The sequence below is a fragment of the Felis catus genome, chromosome E3, assembly GCF_018350175.1.
Source record: "Felis catus isolate Fca126 chromosome E3, F.catus_Fca126_mat1.0, whole genome shotgun sequence".
In the NCBI taxonomy this organism is placed as follows: Eukaryota; Metazoa; Chordata; class Mammalia; order Carnivora; family Felidae; genus Felis; species Felis catus.
In genome coordinates this window covers 29,260,297-29,275,552 of record NC_058383.1, presented here as the reverse complement: position 1 = coordinate 29,275,552, position 15,256 = coordinate 29,260,297, and the positions used below count along the sequence as shown (strand labels likewise).

General features: G+C 53.3%; 1 long non-coding RNA gene and 1 other non-coding gene across 2 annotated transcripts; one reads left to right on the top strand and one right to left on the bottom strand.

The window, feature by feature from the left end:
• Positions 1-757: 757 nt before the first annotated feature.
• On the top strand, positions 758-829 carry TRNAT-CGU. Its single transcript has one exon. It is a non-coding gene; the product is annotated as a tRNA-Thr (tRNA).
• Positions 830-3,094: 2,265 nt separating this feature from the next.
• Positions 3,095-6,150, bottom strand: LOC109495055. The gene is made up of 3 exons (XR_002738924.2): positions 5,633-6,150; positions 3,850-3,934; positions 3,095-3,551 (listed from the first exon to the last, which is right to left on the bottom strand). It is a non-coding gene; the product is annotated as an uncharacterized LOC109495055 (long non-coding RNA).
• Positions 6,151-15,256: the final 9,106 nt, after the last annotated feature.

Genomic DNA, 15,256 nt, shown 5'->3' with positions numbered 1-15,256 from the left:
ATATGAATGTGTCTATCAGTTGTCTGGCGCAGCGGGCTCAGCCTTTCCGGCGCATCAGCATCGCCTGGAGCGCTAGTGAAAGCCCACGTTGCCTGGCTCCACCATCGGGTGTGATTTGACAGGTGCCGGTGAAACCGCCAAGTCGCAGGGCGGCAAGTTCCCAGGTGATGGCGCTGCTCCGGGACGAGGCAGACACCCTGGGCTTCACCGCGGCAATCGGGGGAAAGGAGCTTTGAGCTTATTTCTTAAACACTTACTCATTCATTCAACAACCGTCGCCGAGCGTGTGCTCCGCGCAGGGCAGCCGGAGACCGCCCGGGGAATCCGGCTGGCAACGAGCACTGCCATCCCTTCTCCCGCTTCGCCCCAGAGGGGAAACTGAGGCTCCGAGGAGCGCCCTCCAAGGTCTCAGACTGTCTCTGGAGGAGCTGGGATTCGAACACAAGGCACTGAGTACCCGACAACTGCCCCGCCGACTCCGGAGCTCCAGACACGCCTCCTGCCGTGGCCGTGGGGACTCCGGGGCCGCCACCCCACCACACGCGGGGACCGGGTTACCCTCCAAGACCAGCGGGTCGGCCGCCGGGAGTCTGCGGAGAGCGTCCGGCGCGCGCCCGCTGGAGCCCCGCCCCTCCCGCCGCAGGGAGGGGGCGGGGCCCCGCGGGGGCCGAGCGGGCGCGCTCGCGCTCGTGCCCGCGGGGCGAGCTCACGGGAGCGACGCCAGGATAGAGGCTCGCGGAGCCGCCATTCCAACGCAGGCGCGGTGGCCAAGTGGTAAGGCGTCGGTCTCGTAAACCGAAGATCACGGGTTCGAACCCCGTCCGTGCCTGGCGTGAGCCTCCCTAGTGGCGAGACTTTTTAGGGCTGGGACCACTTTTCAAGAGCTGGCCCCCGGAGAGGCCCCCGCCCGCCTGCCGCGCCGAGAACCTCGCCCCTGGGTGCAGATGGGTGCGGAGCCGGCCAACTGTTTTCACCTCGTGTGGCTCCAAGCTCTGCTCCCGCCCTCGCAGGAGGTGAGAGCGTCTGGGTGGTCCGGCCTCGGCGAGTCCGCAAACTCTGCCCGCTCCGGGCGGCGCTCCCCGCGGACGGCGCCCCCTGCCGCCCCCCGCGGGAAGCGGAGGGGCCCCCAGAAACCGTGGCCCCCGGCAAAAACCCCACAGCTGCTGGCACTCGACTCGAGAGCCGCTAAGCTTTTCCCCTGAACTTGAAAGTCCAATTTTATCCTCTCTAATGAGAGGACTGCCGTTGCCTGATGCCGGGCCCACACCCAGAGGCAGCTGCTGGCTGGCTTGCTATTTTTAAAAAGAAATCCGTTGCAGGCACTGCATGAAGAGAGGAAATCCTGCCCAGGACTAGAGCCGTTCTGACGTGACGACCTAGACCCGCCTGAGCCTCCGTTTGCCCTTCTGTGAAATGGACGTCTGGCCAGCTGTAGGCGTTTGTGTGCTGCCAGACGGACTGGCCGTGGAAGCGGCCCCGGGAAACGGAGCTGGGGTCACAGGGAACCCGTTTTCTTCGCATCACGAAAGGATGCACCGCGGGGCTGCTCGAGTGCGTTTAACCACGCGTGCAGTGGCCTCGACCCGCGGGGGTTTTGTGCCCTCTGAAAACCAGCTTGACCTCCTCGGGGAAACCCGGATCGGCCCGAGATTCCTAATCGAAGGGCGCGTTAACGGAGCTCCTGGTGGATACGTGGTGGAGCTGGACTCTGGGGGTCCCTCGGTGACCGAGCCACATCATCGGGGCGGATTGGAGGGAGGGCGCCTGGGGGATGCGATGGGGAGCGAGGAGCCTAGCTGCAGCGGCCAGGGGCTAAGAGACCCCGACTCCACAGCAGCGGCTGTCACAGTCGTCGGCCTTCCTCAGCATCCCCTGGCTTGTTAAGCACCGATCGCTGGGCCCCACCTGCGGGGCTTCTGCATAAATCCGAGATGCGGCCTGACTACCCCCCACGTGGCCCTGATGCTGCCAGACCACACCGAGAAGCTCTCTTCGCCCCGGGGGGGTCGCCTTGAAAGACAAGTTCTCGTTCATTAGTGGCGCCGAGACCCTGCATTTCTAACTTGCGGCTGGGTGACGCTCGTGTGGCTGGGCCCCGCCCTCCCTGACTGGGCAGAGGGTAGAAGGATCCACATCAAACTAACAGCTGGCCAGTCGGAGATCTGTGCACAGGATTCCTTCACTTCTTATCCTGAAAACTTTCACATTGTTTAGATTTAATAGGAGATGATTGTATCACGTGCAGAATTTTTTTTTTTTTTTTCCAGAATCTCTCCAGAGCCCACAAACCCAGAGATAACCTATTAGGAGGCAGGCGAGTTAGAATGATCCAGAATTAAGACAGATAATGATTGAGTGTTGTCTTCTCTCCCCTGGAGCAGTCATTCATTTCTTTTTAAAGAAGCGCCACAGGGGTGTCTGGGTGGCTCAGTGGGTTAAGCATCTGGCTTCTGCTCAAGTCATGATCTTGTGGTTTGTGGGTTCGAGCCCTGAGTCAGGCTCTGTGCTGACTGCTCAGAGCCTGGAGCCTACTTCAGATTCTGTGTCTTCCTTTCACTCTGCCCCTCCCCTGCATTCTGTCTCTTTCTCAAAAAAAAAAAAAAAAAAAAAGTGTCACAAAGGAACACTTAGGTTCCTTCCATTAAACAACAACAACAACAAAAAACCACACTCCCCCCCCTGCCCCGCCCCCCTCAGTTAGGCCAGTATGGGTGGGAGGACGTTAGTAGTCCACACATATTTCCTGTCCTTCTCTCCAAAGAGTAAAGCCTCACTCAGTGCCATCATCCTAGGAAAACACCCATTCTCACCACCCCCCAAAACTGTCCCCACCCTCCTTTGCCCCACATGATGAATGGGCTTCAGGAAAAGGCAAGTTACAAAATGTGCTGTAGGTACCATTTTTCAAAAAAAAAAAAAAATTGAACAAAACTAAGGGTATATATTTATGTGTGGGGAAGTGCTTGCTGTTTTTCGTTTGTTTGTTTTTAAGTTTATTTATTTATTTTGAGAGAGAGGGCACGCACAAGTGGGGGAGGGACAGAGAGAGAAGGAAAAAGAGAGAATCCCAAGCAGGCTCCCCACCGTCAGCACAGAGCCCAATGTGGGGCTCGAATTCATGAAAGGTGAGATCGTGACCTGAGCTGAGATCAGGAGTCCGACCGTTAACTGACTGAGCCACCCAGGTGCCCCGGTTTTTTGTTTTTAAGCCTGGAAGACTACACATGAATCTCAAACTCATCACCTCTGCTGGCAATCTGGGGATACCACGGAGCTGTGAAACCAGCTGGGTGCAGGCTGCCGAATCAGACACTAGTGAGCCAAATTCTGAGTTTGGGTCCTCTTTTCACGGAAGTGGGTAAAGCTGACGGTGGGTCTGAATAAGCAAGCCATTGTATGTCGGTTTGAACCACTTGCGCTCCCGAATCTGTAAAGCCATGTTTGGGTTCCCGTAACTTGTCTGTGAATTTCTGAAAGTCCGCTTGAAGTCCGCTGTGTTTGTTCTGTGACAACTTGACCACTGGGGAAAAGGTGGGTTTGCACAGGGAGCTCTGTAAGGAGAGATCACGATGGTCAGTGACAGAAGAAGGTGAAATAAGAATTCTGAAGGCAAAGAGGAAGCCCAGGTTCCTGGGTGGTAGCTAGGAGGGGCTGTTTGTTAGCAGAGGCTGCACGGGGAGCAAGCTTCAACAGTGACACCGTGTGGCAGCAGCATGCAATAGCAGGGCCGCCATGGTTTCTCTCCGCTAGGGGAATCTACCAGAACCTGGAGGGGAGCCATGGACCCTCCACTTAATCTCTGTGGGCCTCAGTTTCTCCCATTCTATAATTGGACTGGCACACACTCACTTGGTTCTCATGCGATGGAGGCTTTCTGACGACAACATTGTAAACATCCACCAACCAGGACGTGAAAGGGCAATCCATCCATCCCCTGGCGTCATGGGCCGCCATGAAAAGGAAGGATTGATTTATGGATCTGGAGATTCATTTAGTAAGAAAAGCTGTGCCCCGTTTGGGGGAGGTGGTTTTACAGCTTTATTGAGGTATAACTGATAACCAAATAAACCCCCGCACATATTGAAATGTATACAATTTGATGAGTTTGGACATAGGCACACACCTGGGAAACCATCAGCACATTCAAGGTGAGAGACATACCATCACTTTCAAGTTTCCTGTGTCCTTTTGCTCTTTTGTGTGTCTGAGAACACAACGTGAGATCTGGCCCCTTAAGAGAGTTGTTAACAATAGGCGCTAGGTTGTACAGATCTCTAGAATTTGTCCATCTTGTATAGCTGTAACGTTAGCCGATATGCTTATAAATAAGCATATTTATCCATACACATAGATTTAAAAAAATTTTTTTTAATGTTTATTTTTGAGACAGAGAGTGAGCGGGGGAGGGGCAGAGAGAGAGAGAGAGCGGGAGACTCAGAATCCAAAGCAGGCTCCAGGCTCTGAGCCGTCAGCACAGAGCCCGACGCGGGGCTCAAACTCCCGGGCCGTGAGATCATGACATGAGCCCAAGTCAGACGCTTAACCGACTGAGCCGCCCAGGCGCCCCATACACAGAGATTTTTATGTTGGCTTCTCAGAATGTTCCAGAACATCCACATCCCATGCAGAAGGCTCCATGTCCTGCTGTTGATCATGAAGATGTGCAGGTGGGGTGAGGGGTACAGAGGGATTACAGAGCAAAGGACCAATTTTTTTTTTCCTATTATCATGGCCTCAGGAAGGGAAGCTGTGTTACTTCCGGATGCACTGTTTTGGCAGCAAAAACTTACAAACTTAACAACAGGGGGGAGAAAATATAAAGAGTAAACAGATGCCAAGGGCTCTGGAGAGCACAGGCGTTCACACAGGGCTGGCCCTGCATGGATGAGATGCCAAGTTTGCAGGGAAAAAGCTCCCTCTTGGGGCACCTGGGTGGCTCAGTCGATTGAGCTTCTGACTTCGGCTCAGGTCATGATCTCACGGTTCCTGGGTTCGAGCCCCACGTCGGGCTCTGTGCTGACGGCTCAGAGCCTGGAGCCTGCTTGGGATTCTGTGTCTCCCTCGCTCTGCCCCTCCCCCCACTCGTGTTCTGTCTTTCCCTCTGTAAAATAAATAACATTAAAACAAGAAAAAGCTCACTCTTGTCTTCCAAACTGACCCCCTCCAAGGAGAGGCCTCCAGCCCACTGCCCTGGCGTGTCTCCCATCTGGAATGACGTCATGTGCTTTGCAAACTTCCAGTAAAGAATAAAAAACGGCGCTCTTAATAAGAGAGTCAGTGATTTGTAGCCGTGCACGAGTGGAGAACCACATTTCAAAACCAGAAGCGTATTTCAGGCACGAGTAGCACTTAAAAGAAAATATTGTGGCAGGCCCCTGGAGGCAGCAGACGTTGTTTATGTCATATCAACTTGAGTTTTGCTTAGCAAACCACCAGGCCGGCCCACAAAGAACGCTGCCCGTGAGTCTGTTCCCTCCCGTCCCCGCCCGGCCCTTCGAACCCAGGTGAGCAGACCTGGGTTTTGGCTTACCGTGGGTAAAAAAAAAAAAAAAAGAACCCTTGAACTCCAGGCCGGGCAGGCTGCAAAATCCCTCACAATTCTTGAAACACCCCCAGAAAAGAAACCCCGTACCTTCCTTTGAGAAGCGTTGGCGGACAGACTCTGACAATATCCTGAGCGATTCTTGCCTTCTGCTGTTCACACCCCGTGTCTTCCCTTCTTCTTAAGTGGGACGACTGTGCCCTGCGGGATACGGCACAGGTGACGTGATGTCACTTCTCTGATTATGTTGCATAAGACGGCAGCACCCATCTGGATAGCAGACGCTCTCTGGCTGCTTCAAGGACACGCGCGGCCGTGCTGGGGAAGCCCACACGGCAAGGAACGGAAGCCGGCCAACAACATGGCAAGAAATCGAAGCCCTCAGTCCAACAGGCCACGAGGGACTGAATTGTCAGCAGCCGTGGGGACTCGGAAGGGAGTCCCGGGGCTCCTGGGTGGCTCAGTCGGTGAAGCATCTGCCTTTGGCTCAGGTCATGATCTCACGGTTCGTGGGTTCGGGCCCCACGCCGGGCCCTCTGCTATCTGTGCAGAGCCGGCTTTGGATCCTGTTTCCCCTCTCTCTCTCTGTGCCCCTCCCCTGCTTGGGCTCTCTCTCTGAAAAATAAATGCATGAACAAATAAATACATACATACATATGGGCGCCTGGATGTCTCAGTTGGTTAAGTGTCCGACTTCGGCTCAGGTCATGATCTCGCGGTTCGTGAGTTCGAGCCCCGCGTCGGGCTCTGGGCTGACAGCTCAGAGCCTGGAGCCTGCTTCCGATTCTGTGTCTCCCTCTCTCTCTGCTCCTCCCCCGCTCATGCTCTGTCTCTCTCTCTCTGTCTCTCTCTCTCTCTCAAAAAATAAACATTAAAACAATGTTTTTTTAATATATAAATAAACAAAACTTAAAAAAAAAAGGGAAGAAAATGAGTCCTTCCAGTTGCTCTGGGCTTGAAGGTTTGTAGCTCACGCCTACTCCCCGCCTCCCCCAGTCCGTATGTCGAAGCCCTAATCCCCAGTGTGATGGTATTACTCCTAAGAGGCCTTTTGGGGGGTAATTGGGGCAGGATGAGGTCTTGAGGTTGAGGCCCTTGCGGTGGAATTAATGCCTTATAAAAGATAAAAAAAGGACAGGGCACGAGGGCTCGGTCTCTCTCCACCCTGTGAGGACAAGAAGGCCGTCGGCAAGCCAGGAGATGAGCCCTCACCCGACACCAAATCTCCCAGCACCCTGATCTTGGACTTCCCGGCCAGAAGAGTGAGAGATAAAAGTGTGCTGTTTAAGCACCCCCTGCCCCCAGTCTGTGGTCTCCTGTTACAGCAGCCCCAACCGAGGAAGCCGCCGGCTGAGCACCGAGAAGAGAGCCCAGCCTGGACTGCAGCCTCGCAGAGGACCCAGCGGAGCCGCGTGCAGACTGGGAGACAATAAATGCCTGTGGCCTCAAGTTGCCAAGTTCCTGGTAATCTTGCTGCTGCAGGAACAGATAATTAACACAGGAAGAGTCTGATGAGGAACACGGAGATCTAGTTTCCATCCAAGTCCCCACAAGGTCCACGGGGACAGCTGCCCGCAGCCCAGCGACAAACCCAGAACCCATGCTCGCGACCCTTTCCTCCGGCCTCTGTACCACCTAACCGCAACCCTAGCGACCTAAAACCGCCCCGTTTGCTAATCTTTCCGTTTCTGCAGGTCCGAAGCCCAGGTTGGTTCTGGGTCTCCCACAAGTCTAAAGTCAAGGTGCTGCCCGGCTGGGCTATTATCAGGAGGCTCCGGATGAATCAGCTTCCACGCTTACTCAGCTTGGTGGCCACATTCAGTTCCTCGCGTGGGTAGGACGGGGCTCTGTTTCCGTGGCGCCTCGAGGCCCCTCTCCAGTCCCTGCACGTGTGTGTCCTGACATCCGCACATTTCAAATCTTACTTCGCCTTCTGCCTCTTTCTCATGCAAGCCAAAGAAAGTTCTCTGCTTGGAAGGGGCTCCTGGACTGAGACTGGGCACGCCTCAATCTCAATAGAAAACCCAGTCTAATCCTCCTATTTAAACGTCTATGACTCTAGGGGGCGCCTGGGTGGCTCAGTCTCTTAAGTATCTGACTTCAGCTCAGGTCATGATCTCATGGTCTGCGAGTTCGAGCCCCGCGTCGGGCTCTGTGCTGACAACTCAGAGCCTGGAGCCTGCTTTGGATTCTGTGTCTCCCTCTCTCTCTGCCCCTCCCCTGCTCATGCTCTGTCTCTCTCTATCTCAAAAATAAACATTAAATAAAAGTCTATGATATTAATTACATCCTCAAAGTCCTTTTTGCCACAAAACACAACATATTCATAGGTTCTAGGGATTAAAGAGTGGGCATATTTGGGAGACCATTATTCTGCCTACCCCAACCCTTGACTCACCTCTCCTTCCTCCTCTGCTCATCCAGTTGGTCAGTGCCTAAACTCTCGCCAGTCACCTCCTGTGTGTTGCTTTAGACCTTCACGGTTCCATTTCTTCTTTGATGACTGGTGCTTGGACTATTGCAGTAGACTCCCACCTGGTTTCCTTTGCTTTCAGTCTTGTCTCTCTTCCACGCTTCTTCCACTGTCACCTGACCTCTCTCGAAAACACCAGTGAACGTGCCACTCTTATCGTTCCATCCTTCACCATATGCCCACCACCACCAGGATAAATCCCACCTCCTTAGCATGGCATTCTGGGCCCCAAGTGTCCTACCGATCTCCCCCGTGCTCTTCAGTGTTTTACAGCAGCCTCTCTTATTCCTTCAATTCGACTTGTTCCTCAGTCCTCTGGGCCTGCACTTAGGCTGTTCCCTCTACCTATCATGGCCTTTCTCCACCTCCAGCTTCCTGGAAAACTCCTACTCATACCACAAAACTTCGCCTAACTTAACTATGATTTTGAATCATTCCTGAACTCGTCAGTTGGAGTTGCTATTTCCTCGATGCAGCACCAGTGCCTGGGGTCTCTTGCTTTCACAGCACCTAGCACAAATCATTACAATTACCGCCTTGCATGCCCAATGCATTTCCCACGAGACCAGAGGTCGAAAGCTCGGAAGCCCAGGGGAGCCAGACAGGGTGTGTGAATGTGTGAGACCTTCTGGGTCTAAGACAACAAGGACTCCGAGAGGCCACGCCGGGCTAACAGCCACCACGTTTCCGAAAATCTCGCGTTCAGTGAGATCCAGCCTCTCTGCTCTGGCCCGTAAACCGTGCGGAAATTCGTCTACACTAGGCTGTTCATAGCAGCGTTGCTGGGAAGGGCGAAGTGTCCGTCCAGGAAAAGAGAAAAGCAAACTGTGGAGTGCGCACAGAAGAGAATTAAGCTCAGCCAGTTCAAATAAATAAACCCTAACTCCATCCAACTCCGTGGATTAGGCACACAAAACGTGGAGCAAAACACAAGGCAGGCAGGGAACGAGGAGGCATCTCGATACCATTTATACAGAGCAAACATCTTGCAAGTTGCACAGAGCAAACATCTTGTAGTTGTTTCTGGCTACATAGGCGGTAAAAGCATACAGACAGGCCTGCAAGTGATGACGTCTACATTCAGGACGGCGTTGTCTGTGGGGATGTCCGAGGTGGCCGAGAGGGAGAAAGGGCACACGAGGGGTATTGAGTGAATCTCGATTTGATTTATTTGACTTACGTATTAATTAAGCCACCATAGGTGGTAGTCTGTGGGTGTCTATTGACTTATCCTCTATTGTTTTGGGGCACCCGGGTGGCTCAGTCGGTTAAGCATCAGACTCTTGGTTTCGGCTCGGGTCATGAACTCATGGGTCATGAGTTCGAGCCCCGCGTCTGGCTCAGCACTGCTGGTATGGAGCCTGTTTGGGATTCTCTCTCTCTCCCTCTCTGCCCCTCCCCTTCTCTCTCTCTCTCTTTCTCAAAATAAATAAATAAACTTAAAAAAATTATTCTCTATTGTTTTGGGTCAGCCTGAAATACCTCCCAATTACAGGCAAAAAAAAAAAAAAAAAAAAAAGGGTGGGCGGGCGCCTGGGTGGTTCAGTCGGTTGAGCATCTGACTTCGGCTCAGGTCATGATCTCACGGCTCCTGAGCTCGAGCCCCGAGACGGGCTCTGTGCTGACAGCTCAGAGCCTGGAGCCTGCTTCCGATTCTGTGTCTCCCTCTCTCTCTGCCCCTAACCCGCTCACATTCTGTGTCTGTCTCTCTCAAAAATAAATAAACTTTTTTTTTTAATTTAAAAAAAAAAAGTGGGTCTAGTGTGGTCTAACCCACATCAGGCCACCTGGCTCAGAGCCTGGCACATAAATGATGAGGAAAATACTACTTGCACTTTATAGATGGCATAATTGAGAAGAAGAGAGAGGAGGTACTGTCCCCAGGGTCCAGAGGATGGAATGGCATGGGGTAGGGTTAGAGACACGTGGGCAGAGGCAGAAATGGCCCATCCCTGGGCCTTTTCCTGAACCAGCCTTCTCTGACTCAGATTTATGCAGACATTTGCGGAATGTGGCATTCCAAGGTCACACTCCAGAGGGACTGAACAGCCCTTTAAAGCCCCCCTGTGGGCCTCCAGAAGATACCAGAGCCAGCATGAGTGGGGAGAGACTCCAACAACCCAACTCCATGGCTTTAAAAATTCTACCTTCTCTTTGCTGGCCCATCTCATAGGAAGCTGCCTCTGGCCTCTCCCCAGACGCTGTCCCAAACCAGCTGGGGTGACTCTCCTCTGACCAGCTCTCCCCTTGTCACCTACACGATCCGTTCTCTTTCTCAGACTCTCTGTCCCTTTCTAATGTATCCCTCCCCTGTCTAGGTTCCCCGGTCCCCTCACCCATTACCCTGACGGGCATATCAAGGCCTTACTCCCAAGGCTGCAGGTGGAGATTCAGGCCCTGGATGGGACCCTGTTGTCCCAGGCAGCACTGAAAGTTGCACATCGCATTCTCCAGTGGTAGACACTCAGAAATTTTTATTTCAGGCCATAAAGCTTGGCGCTGGCCAAGCTTTGCATTAAAAAAGAAAGAATTTTAAGTCAAGGGGTCAAAACCCAAATATCTATATGGCCAGGCAGCTGACCTAAGTGAATCCAGCCAGGCAAAAACTATATGGCCTTAGCACTTTGCGTACTTTTTTCTGCAAGGAACAGCAGCTCCCCTGGCTTAAACTGCCTTTAAAAATAAGGAAATTTATTATGCATTTACCAGGGGGTACTACTACGAGAGGCAGGGTGGGTTTCTCAGCTGATTTCTTGAGCACTCGGGACACAGGTTCCTTCCACTATCTCTCTTCTCTGCCAGCAGCATGTCGGTTTCACCCCAACGCTGGCCCAAAATGGCTGCTGCGGTTCCAGGCATCACATCCAAATCCATCTTGTCTCATTGGTGGGGATTGTATCACATGATTATTCTCTGACCAAAAACTGGTTGTTTCCTCTGAGCCAAAGAGCTGAGCGGCAGAGGGGTGAGGAAAGACAATGAGAAGAGAATTTCCATGACTGAGCTGAGGAAGCATCGGGGACGGTCACCTGAAACAGAGATGCTGGCGTTCATAAGCCGCCTCTTCCTCCTGGTCTCTGAGCCAGGCACCACAACTCATAGCCCCCTTAGGTTCCTGCTGGGCCTCTTGATTGGTTCCCACCGGGTGGGACACTTCCTAGCCGATGCACTTAGTTGGTTTGCTTTCCCTGGAGGCTCCCTCACCGTCTTCCCAGTTCACAGAGAAAGAAGGAAGTCCTAGAAGATACGAGAGCCATGAAAGAAAAGGTGCCCCGGTTCCTCGAGAACTTGTGGATCTCTGTGCTCCCCACTTCTTGGGCTGTGATAATATGACCAAGAAATGAAACTGTATTGTGGTCAGCCACTGAAAGTTTGGGCTCGTCACACAGCAAGCCTCCCCTGACTGATACTGGGTCCCACTGTCCTGCTCCAGCCGACTGTTGCCCCGTGGGAATGCGGCCCCGCGTTGCCCAGTCTTTTGATCATCTGATTTTTTTTTTTTTAAAGAGAAGCCAGAAATCTGGATTTTTTAAATATGAAATTTCCTGATTTAAAAATGTTGGCCACCAAGTCAAATTTATTATTATTATTTTAAATGGTCTGCGGGCCAAACGAAACACATCCGCGGGCTCTACTTGGCCTGTGGGCTGCCCGTCACCACCTCTGGTCAAATACTTCAAATCCAACAGCATTTCTTTTTAAGTTGGTGCCGGCCCGAGAGGCGTCGCGAGGTCCGTTGTCACGCGGTTTCCAGACAGGTCTATGCGGACGCAGGCGCCCCCTCCACTCCTTCATCTTCCAGTTTCTTGACACAGCTTGGCCCCTCTGCTGAAATTCCAAGGAGCCGACTCTGCATTTCTAGGGGACCAGGTCCCACGTGGGCCAGGCTGACCCACCCACCCCAGTCCCTGGTGCCTGGGACCCCAACCACAACTTAGAGTAGACAAGGGAGAAACCCTCAGGCGTTTGAATCTATTCCTAGCCCGTTTAATAGCGACTGATCGTTGCTACAATTTATTGAGTGCTCACCGCTCCAGACCCCAGCAAGCACTTTGTGAATCAGGCGATTTAATCCTTTTAACAACCCCATTGTTGGCGATCAGGAAACTAACTGAAACTCAACTCCAGAGGGCCAAGGACTTGTCCCAGGTCACAGCCTGATTGATCTCTGGCTTTCTCTCTGTTGCAAATGTTTATTTATTTTTGAGACAGAGGCAGGGGAGGGGCAGAGAGAGGGGGACAGAGGCTCCCAAGCGGGCTGCACGCTGACAGCCGAGAGAGCCCGATGTGCGGCTCGAACTCACGAACCGTGAGCTCATGACTTGAGCCGAAGTCAGCCGCTTAACCCACTGAGCCACCCAGGAGCCCTGCAAAGGCTTTCTTAACCGGTCTTTCTCACACATCTGTGTCATGATGCCTCTAGCAGGCGAGGGGCTTGTCGCCAGCAGACCGGGAACCACAGACCCCTGGGTCTCACCAAATGGCAGCTTATCTTTCGGTCTACACAGGGCCTGTTGTTCTCCCCCTCTTGGGAGTCTCAACATTTTCACAGATGGGACGTCACTATGGCCCCAGCCCGGCTGCTTCCTTTCCAGTACTTTTCATTCTTTCTTTAATTCATTCTCTAACAAAACTTGATTTCGCCCCACCTACCATGGGGGCTAGACAGGGCAGGGTAGCAGGAATCCAGGCCTTTTCCCTGAGGCTCCTACTGCCTGGTGTGGCCACCTTGCACTTCCGGCCTGGGCCTTGGCATCTGCTCCGGGCCAGAAACTCGGGTGCGGGTGAGGCTCCTTCCTGGGAGAAGGGCCGGAGCGGGCCCCTGGGGCTTCCGGCTGGAGAGTGGGGTGTTTTCCGGAGTCTGGCGGCTCTTCCAGAGCTGAACTGGATTTCAGCTTGGCCACCAGCTTGAGTCCCAGGCAGCTGAGCCAGAACAGGCAAGAGCAGGCCTCAAAGGGATTGGGGGAACATCTTTTAGGGGGCTTTTAAAGTCCAAGGTAAAGGCAGGGCCCTGGCTGCCTTCGGGGGGGTCTTGCCCCCAGGCCCTGCTGGTCCCAACACAGCGTGCGTTTTCTTTCTGCACCCAGCTCCAAGGGCCTGGACCGGGGGTGATGAGTGAGCTTCCAGAATCCTGTGGCCCTGTGCACAGACGTGGGTGGGGGTCAGCCCCTCCAGGCCCCTGAGCCTGTGCCGCCGTGGCACCAGGAAGCTATTTCCACTCCCCAGCAGTCCGGCCTTTGCACAGGCCATACCTGCTGCCCAGACTCCACGCCCACACCCCACACCCCGCCCCCAGCTCTTTCCTCTTTCCTCCAATAGCCCCTCCTCCAGGTAATAATCCCACGCACAACCAACCATCTCGCAGACTCACTCAGAGGCCCTTCTTTGGTCAAATGTGGCTAAAATTCTGGGCGAAACCCCATTCTCAGTGTGGAGCTACCTATGAACTTGGCAAGCGGGTTCCCTGCCCCTAAGAATGAGCGCAAAAACAGAGGAAATCTGTTTTGGATTTCCAAAACCTCGTTCTGACGCTGTGGGGAGGTGAGAGCAAAGAGAAGGGGGAAGCGCAAGAACGCCGCCTCCCTGGAAACATCTTTAGGTGAAGGAACAGAGCAACGTCCGCAGCGCCTCAGATGGACCGTCTCCCGAGCTCCCAGGTATTGCCTTCAGAAGCCGGGGACTCTCAGCTTTGGGTGAGAGACCGTGATGAACTGGAGCGCGCAGCGCCATCCGGAAATGCTTGTATAAATGTCACAGAACCAATTTGCAGCAGAGGAAATACTCAGTAAAAGTCTGAAAATATGTGAACGGGGCCAACTTTTGCGGCATTTCTGATTATTATTTTTTCCACTTGTTAGGAGGTTTTTGTGACGGATTTTCTGTTAGTGGTACTTCACCCTGCAACTTTTAAACACAAAATAAATAAAAAGAAGAAACTTAGAAGAAGAAATGAAAAAAAAAAAAAAAAAAAAAGCCAAATACCCCTACCAGGGTATTTGTCTCACTGAATCCCTGTGAAAGTCCTAGAAGACAGGTTCTATAACTCCCACTTGACAGGGGCACCTGGGCGGCTCAGTCAGTTAAGCATCTGACGACTCTGGATTTCCGCTCAGGTCATGATCTCACAGTTCGTGAGTTCGAGCCCCTTGTCAGGCTCCGTGCTGGCAATGTGGAGCTTGCGTGGGAGTCTCTCTCTACCCCTCCCCAGCTTGTGTTTTTTCTCTCTCTCTCTACGTAAATAAACTTTAAAAAATAATAATAACTCCCACTTTGCAGATGAGGAAGCTGAGGCCCAGGCAGAGTCACCTAGCTGATGAGAAGCACCAGCAGGGAGAGTCCAGCCTCTCCCGTGTCCTACCCCATGGCAGTATCCAGTCATGGAGACTACATGCCAGTGGGACCAGGGGCGGGGGGGGGGGTCCCAGTGGACACCCTCAGCCCAGCTTTGGTCTCTCATGGTGTCCTGACCCAAGGCAGCTGGGCTCCAGAGCTCGTGCCCGGGACCACAGGGGTCAGCATGGTAACTGGCTGCTGGCTCAGGTCTCTCCCGGAGACGATGCCTTCCTTGGGGTCAGGGACCCGTCCTGTTGGCCACAGTGGCTGCAGTGTCAGCTCTGGGCCTGGCACAAAGAGGGCAAGCAAGCTTTAGATCAAGGAACAACTGACCTCAAAGCCTCAGTGTTTTCCTCTGGAAAATGGGAAGAGCTCAGTGAGTTAGTATATGTCACATGCTTGGCACACAGTAGGGCCTCAGGAGGAAATGGGGACTGATGATTATCAGTGATCAGCCCTTTGCCTTAAGAGGCATTTGACCTATCCTCTTCTGTCACATTCCCCTCCAAGTTGCTATGAGAAATACTATCCCCTAGGGGTCCCTCGGCCCAGAGTAAACCCAGAGAACCCCTACGCCAACACACACACACACACACACACACACACACACACAGCCTGTCTGGCCTCTTCTTGAGCACTGTCCTCCAGGCTTCTGGAATTAGAGCCCAGTGAGGGAGAAGGGACTTCAGTCACAAACCAGTGGGTCAAAGTCCTGTGCAGTGGCTGCAGATGAGGACCCCTTCCTCCCTTCCTCCCTGCAAAGTGGGGGCAGGAGATAGGGGTGCACCTGGGAGAGAAGGAATAGAGGATTCTGCCTGGCTCACTCCCTCTGGTTGGGGTCCCTGGGACCCCCTTGATGGCATGAGGAGGGCCCACTGGGTTCGGTGATATATTTTCTGAGTGTGACA